We start from the raw sequence: 17,539 nt of genomic DNA, 5'->3' as shown, positions 1-17,539 counted from the left end.
TGTTTTATGCTTTTTTGCTGCATTTCTGAACTTTAACTGCTGTTTTTACCTGGAACACGCAGAAATAGACGTGACTTTTTCTTCCCACAGTCGGGATCCTGAAGTTCTCTGATAATGTGGGAAAATCTGCGTTCTCATGACAGCAGGACGACTGAAGGACTTCCTGCAGCGTTTATCAGTGAAGCTGTTCAGACGTTTAATAAACTCAGAGTCTCTGTTGAGTCTGGATCTGATGCTGCTGCCTCATGTTGAGTCTGTGGACAGAAACAGTCAACAGAGATTTTTTTATTTTTATGTGAGCAGCAGAAAATCCATCCAGTAAATCAGTCAGTGAAGAATCCAAGTTCACATCAGCAGAGTAAAGACTCAACAGTTTCAGCTTTAAATAGTAAGAAAATATCTGAGAAGTCACAGTAAGTTTGGAGATCTGAAAAAATGTCCATTTTATCTAAATAATTTTAGAAATTATTATTTTAGATTTTCATTATTTTAGATATTATTCAATTTTAAATATTATATTAACAACAATATAATTAAATAATATAATAAACAATACTTTAATAATATTATAATTCAGATATTATATTATATTTTATTATTCTACATATTATTATTTTAGATATTAATATATTCAGATAGACACAGCCAGTATTAACATTATTTACAGTTCTAATAATAATAGCTTAGAATAAAAATGAAACTGTATTTGTAAAGAATTATTCTCATCTTATTTTGCAGATTTTTTGTCTATATTTTTGAAATAGAAATCTATCACTACAGAATTATTACAGAATTCTTTTTGTTTCTCGTTTTTGTTGTTTTATGTTTCCATTTTGTCTCGTTTGTTTTTTGTCAATTTTTTTTGGCATTTTGTTCCTTTTTTGTCATTTTTTGTCGCTTTCTAACTTTTTTATTTTTTTTGTCTGTTTTTGTTTTGTTTCATGTTGTTTGTCAATTTTTTTGTCATTTGTCTCGTTTTTGCAATATTTTGTCTTGTTTTTGTCTGACTTTTGTCGTTTGTCTTGTGTTTTTGTCGTTTTGTGTTTCCTCTTTGTCTCGCTTATGTTTTTTGTCTCATTTTTATCATCTTTTGTCTTGTTTTTGTGTCATTTTGATCATAAAGTAAAATACTATGGATCAGTTCCAGATGTAATTAAATGTTGTGTTCCTTTGTTGACACTCTGTGATCTGGAAATTGTAACATTTCCAGATCACATTTAAGGATAATTCCTTAAATGTGATCATTTTGTACTAAAACAAAGGAACCATTAGGAGTTGTGGTTATTTATAGGTTGTTATGCTGTGGTTTTACTGGTTTTACTGGAGCTCAGACTGGGCTGAATGTGGAACCTGGACTAAAATGAGTTTGACTCTCCTGGTCTGGATGATTCTAAGAGGTGATGCCTGCAGGACAGGTGTTGTTTTCTACAGATAATATCTCAAAAACTGAACCTGGAGGATCAGAAAACAACGACAGCAGAACGTCGAGCTGCACAGACGTTTGGTTTCATTTTATTCTGACGGAGGAAAAACCAGCGAGTCAGACACAATAATGTTGGTGGTTTAAAAGTGGAGAAAAATACATAATCAGGTTCTGTTCAAGGACGGGAGAGAAAATATGAAAAAATAATGATGGTCCTGCTTCGTATTTGGTTTGAGTTTAAATATGAAAATCCTTTATTAAAACACAGAAACAGGTGTCGCATTTTAAATTTTATTTAAAAACTTGAAAAACAAACGTAAGATTTGAGAAAATGCAAATTTAAACGACTACTTTAATGATTCACACTTCAAATAAATACAAACATAAACAAATCTTATGAGATAAAACTAAAAATAAAGAACTCTGTGTTGACAGAAAACACTACAAGTTGAGTTTAATGATGGATTAATGAATTTTAGTTCCTGTTTTCTTTGCACTCTACGTCTTCATGCAGAATCTGAGTCTAAACATGTTGGTTTTTCTTTGTTTTAAGAAAATCTGACAAAATATCACATAAATGAGAAATAAAACGACAAGAGCGAGAAACAAAATGACAAAAAATGAGACAAAAAGTTAGAAAGTGACTAAAAAATGGACAAATGACAAAAATTTGCCAAAAAAAATGACCCAAGTGAGGAACAAAGCGTCAAAAAAATAAACAAAAAACACAAGTAAAACAAAAAATGAGACAAACGACAACAAAACAAGAGACAAAAAATTTGGCAAAAAAGTTGCAATGCAACAAAAATTGACAAAAAGAGACAAAAAAGACAAAAAACAAGTGAGACAAAACGGAAACTCAAAAGGACAAAAACGAGAAACAAAACAACCAAAACATGACACAAATGACAAAAGTCACAAAAGGCAAAAAACAACAAAAACAAGACAAAATATTACAAAAATGCAACACAAAATTACAAAAAATTACAAAAAGTACAAATGAGACACAAAGGAAACACAAAATGAAAGAAGTGAGAAACAAAATGACAAAAACGAGACCAACTACATGAAACAAAACAAACAAGAGACAAACACATTACAAAGCGACAAAAAATGGACAAAAAAGGAACATAATTACAAAATAAATAGATAAAATAACACAAATGAGACAAAAACCAGAAACAAAACGAGAAAAACAAGACGAACGACAAATGTCAGACAAAAAAGACAAGTAACAAAAAGACAAAATATTACAGAAAATGTGACACAAAATTACAAAAAATAATACAAACAACACAAGAGAGACAAAAAAGAATGACAAATCACAAAAGTCAGACAAAAAAGACAAAAAAAACAACAAAAACAAGAGAAAATATTAGAGGTCGACCGATATGGGATTTTCAAAAGGCCGATGCCGATACCGATTTTTAAAAAAAATTTTCAGCCGATGGCCGATATCTAAAGCCGATTGTAGAAACCGATTTTTAAGGCCGATGTCCTTTTTTTTTTTTAAAGCACATCGATTACAAAAGGCAATTTAAACACTAAAAGTATATACATGTATATATTACAAATTAAATACACTAGTAGAACTCTAACATTTATTGAACAAAAAGTGAAAAAGTACAATAACATAAAAAAAAATACTTAAAGTTTACAAAAAATACAAATAAAATGTAACCTGAAAGTGGTTAGGGTTAGGCTTGTTGCCTGGCTCACTCGCTCCGCTCATGCTCCGCTCTCTGAGTGCCGGGGGTCCTTCTAAGGGAAAAGCGGTCGCGGCAGCTGCCCGTACGGGTGCCTGATCACAAATCGGCTTTTTATTTGTAAATATCGGCCGATGGCCGATATTGAAAAAAGTCCATATATCGCCCCAAAATATCGGCCAGCCGATATATCGGTCGACCTCCAGAAAATATTATGAAAATTACACACCAAAGAACAAAAAAATTAAAAGTTTGAAAGCGACAAAAAATGACAAAAAAGGACCAAAATGCCAAAAAAAATTTGACAAAAAACACAAATGAGACAAAACGGAAACATAAAACAACAAAAACAAGAAACAAAAAGACAAAAACATGAGACAAACGACAAAAACCTGACAAAAAAGGACAAAAAAAAAACAAAAGCCAGACAAAATACTACAAAAATGAAACACAAAATGACAAGAGAACAATGAACAATATAATATTTTAATATATGATCAAAGCAACTTGTCATGGTCTCGAAATGATTTTCAATTTATAGTTTTACTAATTTATAATCTGCAGTTAATGTCTTCTCTGGAATTTTTACACTTTGAGGGCCGGATTGGACCCTCTGGAGGACCGCTTTTGGCCCACCGGCCTCATGTTGGACACCCCTGGTTTATATTTTTTAATTTGTTTGCATAAGAGGACCTCAGAACTTTCAGTATTTTATTCTGAAATGATTTATTAAAACACATGGAATCAAATAAATTCAATTAAATATCACAATTTGAGGTTTGATTTTGTCTAAAGGTTGCAGGTGAGCAGTTCACGGACCATTGGAAAGTTGACAATCTGGTTAATTTTCCTCTTTTTTATAGTTTCTGTCTGATAAATGATGTTCACATCTGGAACATCTGGGCTGTTTCCTCTCGTCTCTCAGTGTTTATTCTGCATTTATTGTTAATCACAGGATTATAAAACCAAAAGAAGATTTTAACGTCCTGGAGAGCCACTTTAACCACATTTAGATGAACAGAAGCTGCTAATGAGTCATTATCTGTCAGAATGGAGCAGAACTGTGAAACCTGGAGGCTCAGAACCAGAACCTTTTGTTCCACCTTTCATTTTCCATTGAACTCCATTAAAGCTACAAGAATGCTCATTAAAAACACAAACTCTGCTGCTCTTTTTTTCACCCCGATGCTCAAAATTATGAGTGTTTTTATACCCCCTCAAGTCGGATGATGGGATGAGAGCCCGTTGCCATGATGACGGACCCTATAAAGATGTCATTTCCTATAAAAATCTATATTCTAAAGAGAAACAAAAAATAGAAGAGGTGTTCAAAGACGGAAAGCAAACACCTGATGGAGCTGGAGGAAACAAGCCGTCGTTTTCCACTCAGGAAAATCATCCATTACACTTTATCTCCTCAGATAGCAGAGCAGGAAACTCTAATGTATTCAAAAACGCCGGTGAGACGAGGGAAGGCAAAACAAAAATCTAATGAAAAACTCAACTGAGAGGCGTGATAGACAGATATGAGGGTATAATTCAGATATAATTCAGGTATAATTGAGATATAATTCAGGTATAATTGAGATATAATTCAGATACAATTCAGGTATAATTCAGATACAATTCAGGTATAATTCAGGTATAATTCAGATATAATTCAGATATAATTCAGGTATAATTCAGACATAATTCAGGTATAATTCAGATATAATTCAGGTATAATTCAGATATAATTCAGATACAATTCAGATATAATTCAGGTACAATTCAGATACAATTCAGGTACAATTCAGGTATAATTCAGATATAATTCAGATATAATTCAGATATAATTCAGGTACAATTCAGGTATAATTCAGATACAATTCAGGTATAATTCAGGTATAATTCAGATATAATTCAGATATAATTCAGGTATAATTCAGATATAATTCAGGTATAATTCAGATATAATTCAGGTACAATTCAGATATAATTCAGGTACAATTCAGGTACAATTCAGGTACAATTCAGATACAATTCAGATATAATTCATAAATTTTTTTTTACTTTTGTTTATTTATTTGCTTATTTATTCCTTCATTATTAATTAACTCATTTGTTTATTTATTCATTATTTATTTATTCATTGATTGATTCATTTATTTATTCATTTATATATTTGTCTGTTTATCTGTTTAATTATTCATTTATTCGTTCATTTATTCATCCATCCATTCATTATCTATACACCGCTTAATCCTCACTGGGGTCATGGGGGGCTGGAGTCTATCCCAGCTGACTCAGGTGAAGGCAGGGGACACCCTAGACAGGTCACCAGTCTGTCACAGGGCTACATACAGAGACAAACAATCACTCTCACATTCACACCTACGGGCAATTTAGAATGATCAATTAACCTCAGCATATTTTTGGACTGTGGGAGGAAGCCGGAGTACCCGGAGAAAACCCACGCATGCACAGGGAGAACATGCAAACTCCATGCAGAAAGATCCCGGGAAAGCCGGGACGCGAACCAGGGATCTTCTAGCTGCAAGGAGAAAGTGCTAACCACTACACCACTGTGCAGCCCCTTCATTTATTCATTCATTTATTTATATATTTATTTAATTATTCATTCATTCATTTATTTGTTTGCTTGTTTATGTATTTATGTATTCAATCATTCATTCCTTTACTTATGTTTATTTGCCTATTTTTCATTTATTTATTCATTTATTTGTATGTTTATGTATTTACTTATTTGTCTGTATGTTTATGTATTTATTCATTTATTTATTCATTCATTTATTTATTCCTTTATTCATTCAGTCATTCAGTCATTCATTTTTAACCATTTTAATGGCCTGTTTTTTTTTTTAAACTCAGAACCTTTGTCTGTGATTTTTTACTGCTTTTTATTGCAGCTGTTGTACAAAAATCTGTAAAATAACAGTTTTTTTCCACTGCTAAACATTACTTTGACGAAATATCCTGATTTTATTCTCAGATTTACGTCACAGAGGAGTCATTTGTAAACTAAAGGGAGTAGAATTCTTTAAAATTTTCTCAGAAAACACTAAAACAAGACATCAGTTTATTTATAATCTCCTGCAGCCCGAGAATATTAAATTCACTGAAGGTTTTTACCACAGACTGTATTTTATTTTACTAATAATGATGGTTTTTGTATTTGACTGTATTTGTGATGATTTTAACATGTATTCTCTTCTGTGGTGTTTTTAACATGCATTCTCTTCTCTTCTCCTGCAGTGGATCTTCTCCTCCAGAGGAAAATATCAGATTTTATAGAATGACCTTTAAAGTGGCGCTCTGACCTCCATCCTGCTGCTCCTCTGTGTGGCTCTGAATAGAGAATGTTGACATTTGGAGGCGTCCAGGGACCGAATATTGTTGAATCTGTGTGTGTCTGGAAGCACAAACCCTCAGGAAGATCCTCAGGTGGACTAGAAAACTGGCTGTATCCTCAGGTGGACCAGGACTTTAACCTGAGGTGGACCGGGACTTCATCCTCAGGTGGACCGGGACTTTAACCTCAGGTGGACCGGGACTTTAACCTCAGGTGGACCGGGACTTCATCCTGAGGTGGACCGGGACTTCATCCTGAGGTGGACCGGGACTTCATCCTCAGGTGGACCGGGACTTTATCCTCAGGTGGACCGGGACTTCAACCTCAGGTGGACCGGGACTTCATCCTCAGGTGGACCGGGACTTTATCCTCAGGTGGACGGGACCTTCAACCTCAGGCTGGGACCGGGACTTCATCCTGAGGTGGACCGGGACTTCATCCTCGAGGTGCGACCGGGACTTCAACCTCAGGTGGACCGGGACTTTAACCTCAGGTGGACCGGGACTTCATCCTCAGGTGGACTGGGACTTCATCCTCAGGTGGACCGGGACTTTAACCTCAGGTGGACCGGGACTTTAACCTCAGGTGGACCGGGACTTCATCCTCAGGTGGACCGGGACTTTAACCTCAGGTGGACCGGGACTTCATCCTCAGGTGGACCGGGACTTCAGCCTCAGGTGGACCGGGACTTTAACCTCAGGTGGACCGGGACTTTAACCTCAGGTGGACCGGGACTTTAACCTCAGGTGGACCGGGACTTCATCCTCAGGTGGACCGGGACTTTAACCTCAGGTGGACCGGGACTTCATCCTCAGGTGGACCGGGACTTCATCCTCAGGTGGACCGGGACTTTAACCTCAGGTGGACCGGGACTTCATCCTCAGGTGGACCGGGACTTCATCCTCAGGTGGACCGGGACTTTAACCTCAGGTGGACCGGGACTTCATCCTCAGGTGGACCGGGACTTCATCCTCAGGTGGACCGGGACTTCATCCTCAGGTGGACCGGGACTTCAACCTCAGGTGGACCGGGACTTCAACCTCAGGTGGACCGGGACTTCATCCTCAGGTGGACCGGGACTTCATCCTCAGGTGGACCGGGACTTCAACCTCAGGTGGACCGGGACTTCATCCTGAGGTGGACCGGGACTTCATCCTGAGGTGGACCGGGACTTCAACCTCAGGTGGACCGGGACTTTAACCTCAGGTGGACCGGGACTTCATCCTCAGGTGGACTGGGACTTCATCCTCAGGTGGACCGGGACTTTAACCTCAGGTGGACCGGGACTTTAACCTCAGGTGGACCGGGACTTCATCCTCAGGTGGACCGGGACTTTAACCTCAGGTGGACCGGGACTTCATCCTCAGGTGGACCGGGACTTCAGCCTCAGGTGGACCGGGACTTTAACCTCAGGTGGACCGGGACTTTAACCTCAGGTGGACCGGGACTTTAACCTCAGGTGGACCGGGACTTCATCCTCAGGTGGACCGGGACTTTAACCTCAGGTGGACCGGGACTTCATCCTCAGGTGGACCGGGACTTCATCCTCAGGTGGACCGGGACTTTAACCTCAGGTGGACCGGGACTTCATCCTCAGGTGGACCGGGACTTCATCCTCAGGTGGACCGGGACTTCATCCTCAGGTGGACCGGGACTTCAACCTCAGGTGGACCGGGACTTTAACCTCAGGTGGACCGGGACTTCATCCTCAGGTGGACCGGGACTTCATCCTCAGGTGGACCGGTACTTTAACCTCAGGTGGACCGGGACTTTAACCTCAGGTGGACCGGGACTTTAACCTCAGGTATTAGAACGTTGACTGTATTCTGAGCACAGACACACGAACGGCGTCTTTTCTTTATTCTTCAGGTTTGTGATTTGGGATCTGATTAGAATTTCATGCGGCTCCTCAGACTGATTGACAGCCGTCGCTTTTTATTCTTTATTCTGTGTTTATTTTTCTATTCCCGGCTGTCTTCCTTTCACTCCTCCACCCGGTAGAAATAAATAGTCCTCCTGACTGTTTCCTCTGAGGAAATGTGAGTTTCAGGAAACAGATCGTGTTGGAGGCACTAAACACGTCGTTTAAATCCACAGATAGAAATCTGAGATTAATATTTCATTTAGCAGCAATATTTAGAAACTAAACCCAGTCATTTACAGTTTTATGTACAACTGCTGCAGTAAAAAGTACCAAAAAATCACAGAAAAATGTTCTTGTTTAGATGTTAACCATAAAAACACATTTAATGTCAACATTAATGAGATAAATAACAATATGTGAAGAGATATGAAGAAATATAGAACGATAAATGACACAGTTTAATATCTGATTAAAAATCTTAAAAATAGTTTAATTATTGATTAAACTAGGCAATTAACAGACAAAATAATAAACAAGAGCATTTAAATTATATTTTCTGTATTTTTCTATCAATTTACTCTTATTTTGAAGATATTTACATTAAATAGTTTCATATTATATTAAATAAATACAACAAGCGCTCAATATTAGAAATACACTGATAATCTGAAAAATCAATTTTCTACTTTCTACTTTAGTTTATAGATGACTCCTCTCTGGTGTAAATCTGAGATTAAAATCCGGATATTTCATCAAAATAACATTTAACAGCAATTTTAAGACACTAAACCCAGTTATTTACAGATTTTTGCACACTTTCTGTGGTAAAAAGTAGTAAAAAAATCACAGAAAAAGGTTAGAATGGCTCCTCACTTAATACTAAATATTAAGAATTACCACCTGTTTTCTGCTATTTTATTCGTTATTATCCGTGGTTTAACAAAACAGGAAGATTCTGTTCAATATTACATTTTTTAAAGCCTTTTTAAATCATGAATATACATAAAATTTCTTTCAAATAACAGCAAATATTTGTAAAATATTAGTTTTTGCTGATTTAAAAAAATGGTAAAAATGGTGGAATTTTATAGTCAAATGTAAAAACTAATTAATAAATACTTGTATTTTTCATATGGATATTATTTACAGTTTTGGCCTCTTTTTTAGGTTAGCATGTAATTTTTATTTATTTAACAGCAACGTTCTGTAAAAATGCCTGTATTTTTTTTAAATTACAAATTAAATAAATTAAATCTCTACACACATTTTAAGAATGCAGAAGCCTATTGTAGTTGTATTGTATTTTCAGAAAGAACAACAATTTAATAGTAATTATTAAGAATTAACACCTATTTCGGTGATTTTATTTATATTTTTTTACAGTTTACATTTTTAAAACCATTTTTAAAATCAATAATATATATAAAATTTCTTTAAAATAACAGCAAATATTTTAAAATAATAGTTTTTGCTGATTTAAATTGAAAACAGGCTATTATTATTATTATTATTATTATTATTATTATTATTGTTAATAAAACAGCAAAGATAGCTAAAAAATACTTTTTAAAAAATTACAAATCAAGTTACGTTTTAATCAAAAAGAAAAAAAATCTCTATATACTGTAAATATTTTACATTTGTCACCAATTTTTTCAAGTTTTTGAGGTTTGCATGTCATTTTAATTTTATTTTTCTTTGATTTTTATTGTTTATTTATGTTTAAAAACAGCAACATTCTGTAAAAATGCCTGTATTTTTTCAAAAAGTTAAAAATTAAATTACGTTTAAATTGAAAAAAGTTTTTATAAACTATATAGATATATATAGTATATATACTAACCCATTATTATTATCATTATTACTTAGTCATTTATTTTATTTATTTTTACAGAATCTGTTGTTTATTTTTGTCTATTATTACTGTAAAAACCTAGAAGCTTGTTGTTAACTTTCATGAATAACTAAAATAAATGAGGATATTTTAAAGACAGGAGGTGGTTCTCGCCTCCTGGTGGAACATCTTTAAAAAGAAGTTAAATTCTGGCGTTAGAACGATGACAGAGAACAAAACATGACGTCTCAGAGCCGTTGAAGCTAAATGATTTCTAGTTTTGCTCTTCTGTGAATCTCCCAGAACGTGGAGAATAAATCTGGCAGATGAAGACAGAGTTTAATTCACAGATCCAGGTCTTTATTTTAGAGTTTTGGAGCAGAATCATGCAAAAGTGGAGGAGAACCGACGATGATTCTCAGCCTCTCAGCGTTTTTCGTCTGGCTGATGCTGTTTTGTCTTGGATTTTAGTTGTTGTCTCATTTCATGTCTCACTTGTGTTGTTATATATTGTTTTGCGTCGCGTTTGTTGTCATTTCTTGGCTAATTTTGTCTTTTTGTGTCTCGTTTTTGGTCAATTTTTTTGCCACTATGGTGACTGTGTCTCATTTTTGCTGTTTTAGGTCTAGTTTTTGTCATTTTGTGTCTCATTTTTGTCATTTTGTGTCTCATTTTTGTCATTTTGTCTTGTTTTTGTCATTTTGGCTTTGTTTTGCCATTTTGGCTCTAGTTTTTGACATTTTCTGTCTTGTTTCAGTTGTTTTCTTTCCTGTTATTACCATTTTGAGTCTAATTTTTGTCGTTTTGTATCTCATTTTTGCCATTTTGTCTTGTTCTTGTCGTTTTAGGTCTCATTTTTTCATTGTGTCTCATTTTGCCATTTTGTGTCTCGTTTTTGGCATTTTGTGTCATATTTTTGTCATATTGTCTCATTTTTGCCATTAAGCATCTTGCTTTTGCTATTTTGTGTCTCATTTTTGTCATTGTCTTGTTTTTGTCATTTTTGTCTCATTTCTGTCGTTTTCTGTATTGTTTTTGTTATTAATGTGTCGTTTTGTCATTTTGTGTCTCACTTTTGTCACTTTGTGTCTCGCTGAGAGTCTGTTTGTGAAATCTAAAGTGGAGTTCTCTTTAAGCAGCTGCAGCCAAATGAAACAGCGATTGTCCATTTCTACCAAACGGCCCAATAAAGTTTTATGGCGTTGTGTCATTTCTCTTTTACGGCGTTTTATCATAGAGAGCCGAGCGCTTCAGTTCATTTCACAGAGATGGAAACAAACCGTCTGTGTTCCAGAATGAGATGCAGCTGGAGGAGTTATGAAGCTAAACTAGAGGAGAATAAACGCAGAGTGAGCTGAGGAATAACGTTATTAGATGAAGAAGCTCCTGTTCACAGTCACGTGCAAAACGTGCACATTTGTATCGCTGCTGATGAAATTAGCATGTTAGCTGGACTCACATGACTCTTCAACGTCGTCTGTCATGGGACGTCTCGTGATCGGAGCGTTGAGGTTATTTCTGGGGAAACATGGGAACACGATTAGCTGCTGGAAGATAAAAGTGGAAACGTCCAACTGAAGACTCTTGAAATGGAGAAATCTTGAGTCAAACTGCTGCAAAATGTCAGCTTAACACCTGACACTGAAGTTAAAAATGGACAGACATCAATATTTTTGAAAAATTGCGTATTTTTTTATTCAGACTCATGTTTTTTAATATAATCGCTGACATCAGTGGCTCTTTTTGTCTCCAGTTGTTGGACTTTTAGCAAATGTTTTGTTTTCTTGTCTCATTTGTGTTGTATAATGTTGTTTTGTGTTCGTTTGTTGTTGTCATTTCTTGCCTAATTTTGCCACTTTGTCTCATTTTTGTCATTTTGTGTCTTGTTTTTGCCATTAAGCATTTCATTTTTCTCATTTTGTGTCTCGTTTTTGTCATTTTCTAATTTTTGTCATTTTGTGGCCAACTTTTGTTATTTTATGTTTACCTTATGTGATTTTCCATTTTTTGTCATTTTCTGTTCAATTTTTGCTACGTTATGTCTAATTTTTGTCATTCTATGTCTCGTTTTTGTCATTTTCTGTCCAATTTTTGTTATTTTGTGTCCAGTTTTTATTTTCTGTGCAATTTTTAAAATTTTCTGTCTTGTTTTCGTTATTTTACATCAATTTAGAATTTTCTCGTTTTTGTTATTTTCTGTCAACTTTTTATCATTGTGTGTCCAACTTTTATTTTGTCTTTTTTTGTCATTTTCTAATTCTTGTCATTTCCTGTCCAATTTTTGTTACATTATTTCAAATTTGTCTTTTCTTGTTTTTGTTATTTTATGTCTTTTTTGTCATTTTGCGTCTTGTTTTGTACTTGTGTCTCTTTTTTGTTTTTTGTTTTGTTTTTGTATTTTTTCATGTAATTTTTGTCATTGTTTTTAATTAATCCTGTTTTTGTCATGTTGTCGTTTTTGTAATTTTGTCTGTTTTGTTTTGTCTAGTTTTAATATTTTTTCATGTCATTTTTATCATTGTTTCTGATTAATCTCATTTTTGTCATTTTGCGTCTTTTTGTTTCAGTATTCCCATTTTTGTTGTTTTTCATTTGTGTCTCATTCATCTCGTTTTTGTAGTTTTGTGTGTCATTTTGGACTACAGGCAGTTTATGTTGCCTAGCAGAGAGCATTGTGGAAGTTTAGCTAGCAACGGGCACCATGACAAAGACTTCTGAGGAGGTTAATGACCTCCGGTAAGTAAGACTAGCTTGAGTTTTGGAAGATTCGATTATTTAACTACTCTTTATCTACCGTATTTGATGGATTCATTGATATAAAACAGTAAATCACAGCAGCAGTACACTGAATGCAGCTCGTAGTGAATCTAAAATAAAAGCCTCAACAGGTTTTTAAGGTTCAAGGTTCCTTTTTGTTGTGCAGATTGAAGATTTAAAGTGATACGGATTTGAAAGGAACCAAAGCAATTAAACCAGACCGAGTGTCTTTATGTCCTAACGGATTAAAACTCTCCACAAGGTCACAACAAAATGGTTCTACTCAGTGTTTCCTCTCATTCACGGTGAAGGACTTTGTGTTCTGGTGAAACGCTGCAGGAACAGAAGAGTTTCTGTTTGTTCGGTTGTGGAGTGAAGCAGCTGAATTCATTTCTACAGCTCTGAAGAAGAAAAAAACTGAAGTAGATGTACAACTGAACTACTCTAACTACGGTTTAAAAGAGTGAATTCACTTCTACAGCCTTAGAAAGAAGGCTGGACAAGAAGGCTGTATATCTACATTAGTAAAAACTAATTTAGATGTCCGAATAAACTATCGTTTAAAAGAAAGTTATTTTGTTCCTGAAAGATAAAACTCTGATGTCTAAGGCTTTTAGTTTGAAGGAGCCACAAACAGGAACTAGAGACCGAAGTCAAATCCTGTGTTGGATCATTATTAATAAATCTTAGTTTATTGTTGTAAACTATAACTTGGTTTCGTAAAATAACTTGTTGGACATTTTCACAACAATAACTACCTGTAAGAAGCTTCGTGAAGTTTAGCAACTAGGTAAAATAACAAAAAAATGCCATAAAAAATAATAATTGACAATCACAAAACATGGAACAAATCCAGAATACTGTAGAGTTCAAGATGTGTAAAGAAAGTAAGTGAAATTTTGCAAATATCTGTAAAATAATGACATTTTAGCTGATTTAATTACTGTAAAATTAAGCATTTAAAAAAAAACATTGAAATACAAATATTTTAAACCTTGTTTGCAGTTTTTTTAATAGTTAACATGTAAATATATTTTTCTGTGATTTTACTGGATATTATCTGTAATTTAATAAAACAAGAAAAATCTGTAAAACAGTAAACAGTAAAAAGAAGATGTCATCTTTAATAAACATGAAGTGTTTTGTGCTTCCTCTGTTGGTTCTGCTGGAACAGAGAAATGGTTGTGAAAGAGAAAAACAACAGAGGAGAATCAGAGGAGTGTTTACTTTGTGTCAGAGCTGCACAGATCCTTTCTGTCTGCAGGAAACTTTACATCTCCAAACCCTGAACGCCTCTCAGAGCTCCTGGAGGTCGGAGGCTTTATTCCATTTATTTCATGACATCCTGGAATGTGATGTTTGGATTCAGTCTCAACGTCAGAGGAGGAGAAGTTTGAACTCAACATGTGATTAGAATAAGGAGGAAAAGGAAAAGAGTTTCAGTTTGAGGAGTCAGAGGAATGTTACACACACATAAAAAAAGAGCCTGAACCTGGTTCAATTATACTGATAACATTAAAGTCATTATGTTCTTTTGTGCTGTAAAAAAAAAAATTAAAAAATGAATGAATGAATAAACAAACATGCTTTCAAACTGTTTTTTATCCTGTAATTTTTTTATTAGCAATCTAATTTATTTTCAGGATTTTCTCAACATGAAACACACAAATCAAAAATAATGTTAGTTTGATGGAATTATTAATAAGATTATGTGAACTCAATCCTTCTTCATAATGTGTTTAACTAAAGCATTAACTTTAGCTTTTTATCTTGCAGCTGTTCATCTATCCAAGTGGTGAAAATCTATCTTAAAGAGTTTAAAAAGCTGAAATGTGCAGGAAGAGTTCCAGTCTGGTGGAGACCAGAGTGACAGAAGATAAACTCAGACAGCTGCTGTCATATCAGATAAAATCACTTTACAGCCGACGTCGTTGTTATCCACAGAAAGAGACGGAAAGTATTGAACCTTTAACCTCCCGGTGTCACAAACATCTCATCATTCTGGTGGAACCTGAACAGCACTTGAAACTCGAATGGCTGGATGATGGAGATGAAGCAGAAAAGCCACATCTAGAGGAGAAGTCTACAGATGGAGAGACATTTATGTAACACTTAAAGTGGTTCTGTACTGTCTTTGTACTAGGTATGGCCGCATAGTTACCTTTAATCAAAGTACTACAGTAGAAAGGAGGATAGGCCAGATCAGAAGACTCTAAATTCACAGGAGCCCAAGGTGTGCGAAAACAAGGGAGATGACACAGTATTAAAAGACAATTTGCATTTAATTGCAAAGTTTAAATTGTGAAGGGCTTTGTGCTCAATAATAAAAAAAAAATAGCGCTTTCAAAAATAGAATAAAAATAAATAAAATGAAAAAAAACAGTCCTTTTTGTCTTTAGTGTTTTTTTTTTTTAAAGTCTTTCAGTGTCAATTTTTCAGAGTTCTGTGTTCACGGTTATGTTTTTAACCAGTTGGGTTACAAGCTACAGGTTTGTTCGACTCTTTGGTCTGACGCTCACCATCAAGTGCTGGAAGTTGATCCTTGGTTCTTCTCAAGATTTCCAAATCCGATCCAAAAAACCCCCGACCTGAGGAACAGGTCAGAATAAAGCAACTTAAACTATGACCTGCAGTGTCTATAGCTTGTTACCCTGTTTGTAAAGGCTTTACAATAGTTTCTACATTCTTTTTCCACGTTGTACAACAATTTATAATTCAACATCAACCTTCTACCTTACCAGATTACCAGTAAATGAAATTAAAATAATTTACATTTAGTAATTAAGTAATTAGATTATCTGCTCAAAAGTATAGGGTGACTACACCTATAAATTAATCCAAAACTGCTTTAGAAGTGGATTAGAAATACAATTGGCTTGTAAATGTACCCGAATATATCAAAATTTAGGCAAAGTGCAGGTAAATGCACTTGACATTAACAGATTCGCTACAGTGTGCTGACACAGATTAGCACCATAGAAAATAAAAACGAGTGCTAACAAACACAAAATACAGCACATTTCACAACTTTACAACATAGTTTTCACAGGAACCTTCAAGTAACATTTGTTATCTGGTAAAATAAACCCATTGTTAGGCGTGTGGCCTCAAAATATGCATTTTTTTTGAAGAAAGGCTAGTAGAAGTTCCAATCGGAGGTTAGCATTTAAGCTAGCGGCGATTAGCATGCTAAGTTAGCCCACACACACACTCAATGGGACTTACCATGCTAAGCACCACGCGCAGCAAGGGGAATTCCAGCTCACGAGGGTTCACAGCCTTCAATCTCTCAATATCTTTAAATTTAACAAACGAGTTGTCATTATATTTATATATTTCAATGCTTACACAAATTTTAGTGGTTTTCTGCTCACCAAATCTCCGAATTTCTCCACACAACGCTGCTACTGTCGCGTTAGCTTTTCCACCATAGATCAACCATCTCTTTCTGTCCGCGGCTCGAGCGTGTCTGAGGATCACGTACAGGGTACGCGCAGCTCGAGAGCAGGACGGGAGGTGACCCCTACCTGATTGGCTGATATTGACATTGGGTTATACGGCCATTGGCTGTTTAAGTTGTCAAGCAAAAATCCCTAAGTTGATCTAAATATGCGTATTTATTTCTTGTGTTTCTATTTATCAACATCAACGCCAGAATAACTAGCAAAACCCCATAATTTAGCTCCGGAATTAGCCGTGGTTCCCAGCTCACTCTACTGCTGACGTTTCTTGAAACATCTTCCAGAGAGTTTTGGTCCTGATTTTATACTGGTTTTTGACTATTTTTTATGACTGGTTTCAGACTGTATTCTGACTGGTTCTAAATATTTTTTGGACTGGTTTAGGTTTGACTTTGGTCCTGGTTTTAGGCCCTTTTAGGACTAGTGTTGGACTGTCTTGGGTGGGTCTTGGACTTTTTTAGAAGTAGTTTGTTTTGTTTTGGTCCCAATTTTGTAGTGCTTTTTGACTTTTTGAGGACTGGTTTCGGACTGTATTCTGATTGGTTCTGAACAGTTTTTGGAGTGGTTTAGGTTTGATTTTAGACCTTTTTAGGACTGCTTTCAGACTGTCATAGACTTTTTTTAGGCGTAGTTTAGGTTTGGCTTTGGTCCTGATATTGTAGTGTTTTTTGACTTTTTTTGGACTGGATTGGGTTTGATTTTGGTCCTGGTTTTAGACCTTTTCAGGCATGGTTTAAGATTGGTTTCAGACTGTCTTTGTCTTCTTTGAATCCCATGAACACCAAACCTACCACAAAGCATGGTAGTGGCAGTATCATGCTCTGTTGAACAGGAGCTTTCCACAAAGTAATGTAATAATGAAGAAGGAGGATTACTTCCATGTTCTTCAGAAAAATCTAAAACCATCAGCAGAAGGTTGATCTTGGACACAGTGGGAAAATGCAGTATATGTTGATTTTAAGTGTTTTCAAGTTTTGTAAAGTCAAAAAATCTGAAACATTCAACATTTATTTTTCTTCTTGTGTGTTACTCTAACCAACAGAAGACATTTCTGAGTTCTTCTTCATGGTTATTTCCATAGAGGACTTTAGATTGCAGTGAAAAATGAGGAAACAGTGAAGAAAAACTCCCAGAAATGTCTG

General features: G+C 35.2%; 1 long non-coding RNA gene across 1 annotated transcript; it reads right to left on the bottom strand.

Annotated features, from left to right (window-relative positions):
* Positions 1-57: 57 nt before the first annotated feature.
* Positions 58-16,430, bottom strand: LOC129350867 (uncharacterized). Its single transcript, XR_008604429.1, has 7 exons — positions 16,311-16,430; positions 16,162-16,232; positions 15,456-15,524; positions 15,098-15,148; positions 14,164-15,019; positions 11,639-11,697; positions 58-254 (listed from the first exon to the last, which is right to left on the bottom strand). It is a non-coding gene; the product is annotated as an uncharacterized LOC129350867 (long non-coding RNA).
* Positions 16,431-17,539: the final 1,109 nt, after the last annotated feature.

Source organism: Amphiprion ocellaris, chromosome 16, assembly GCF_022539595.1.
Source record: "Amphiprion ocellaris isolate individual 3 ecotype Okinawa chromosome 16, ASM2253959v1, whole genome shotgun sequence".
NCBI lineage: Eukaryota > Metazoa > Chordata > Actinopteri > Pomacentridae > Amphiprion > Amphiprion ocellaris.
The sequence above is the reverse complement of the archived record's forward strand: the minus strand, read 5'-3'. Positions and strand labels throughout refer to the sequence as shown.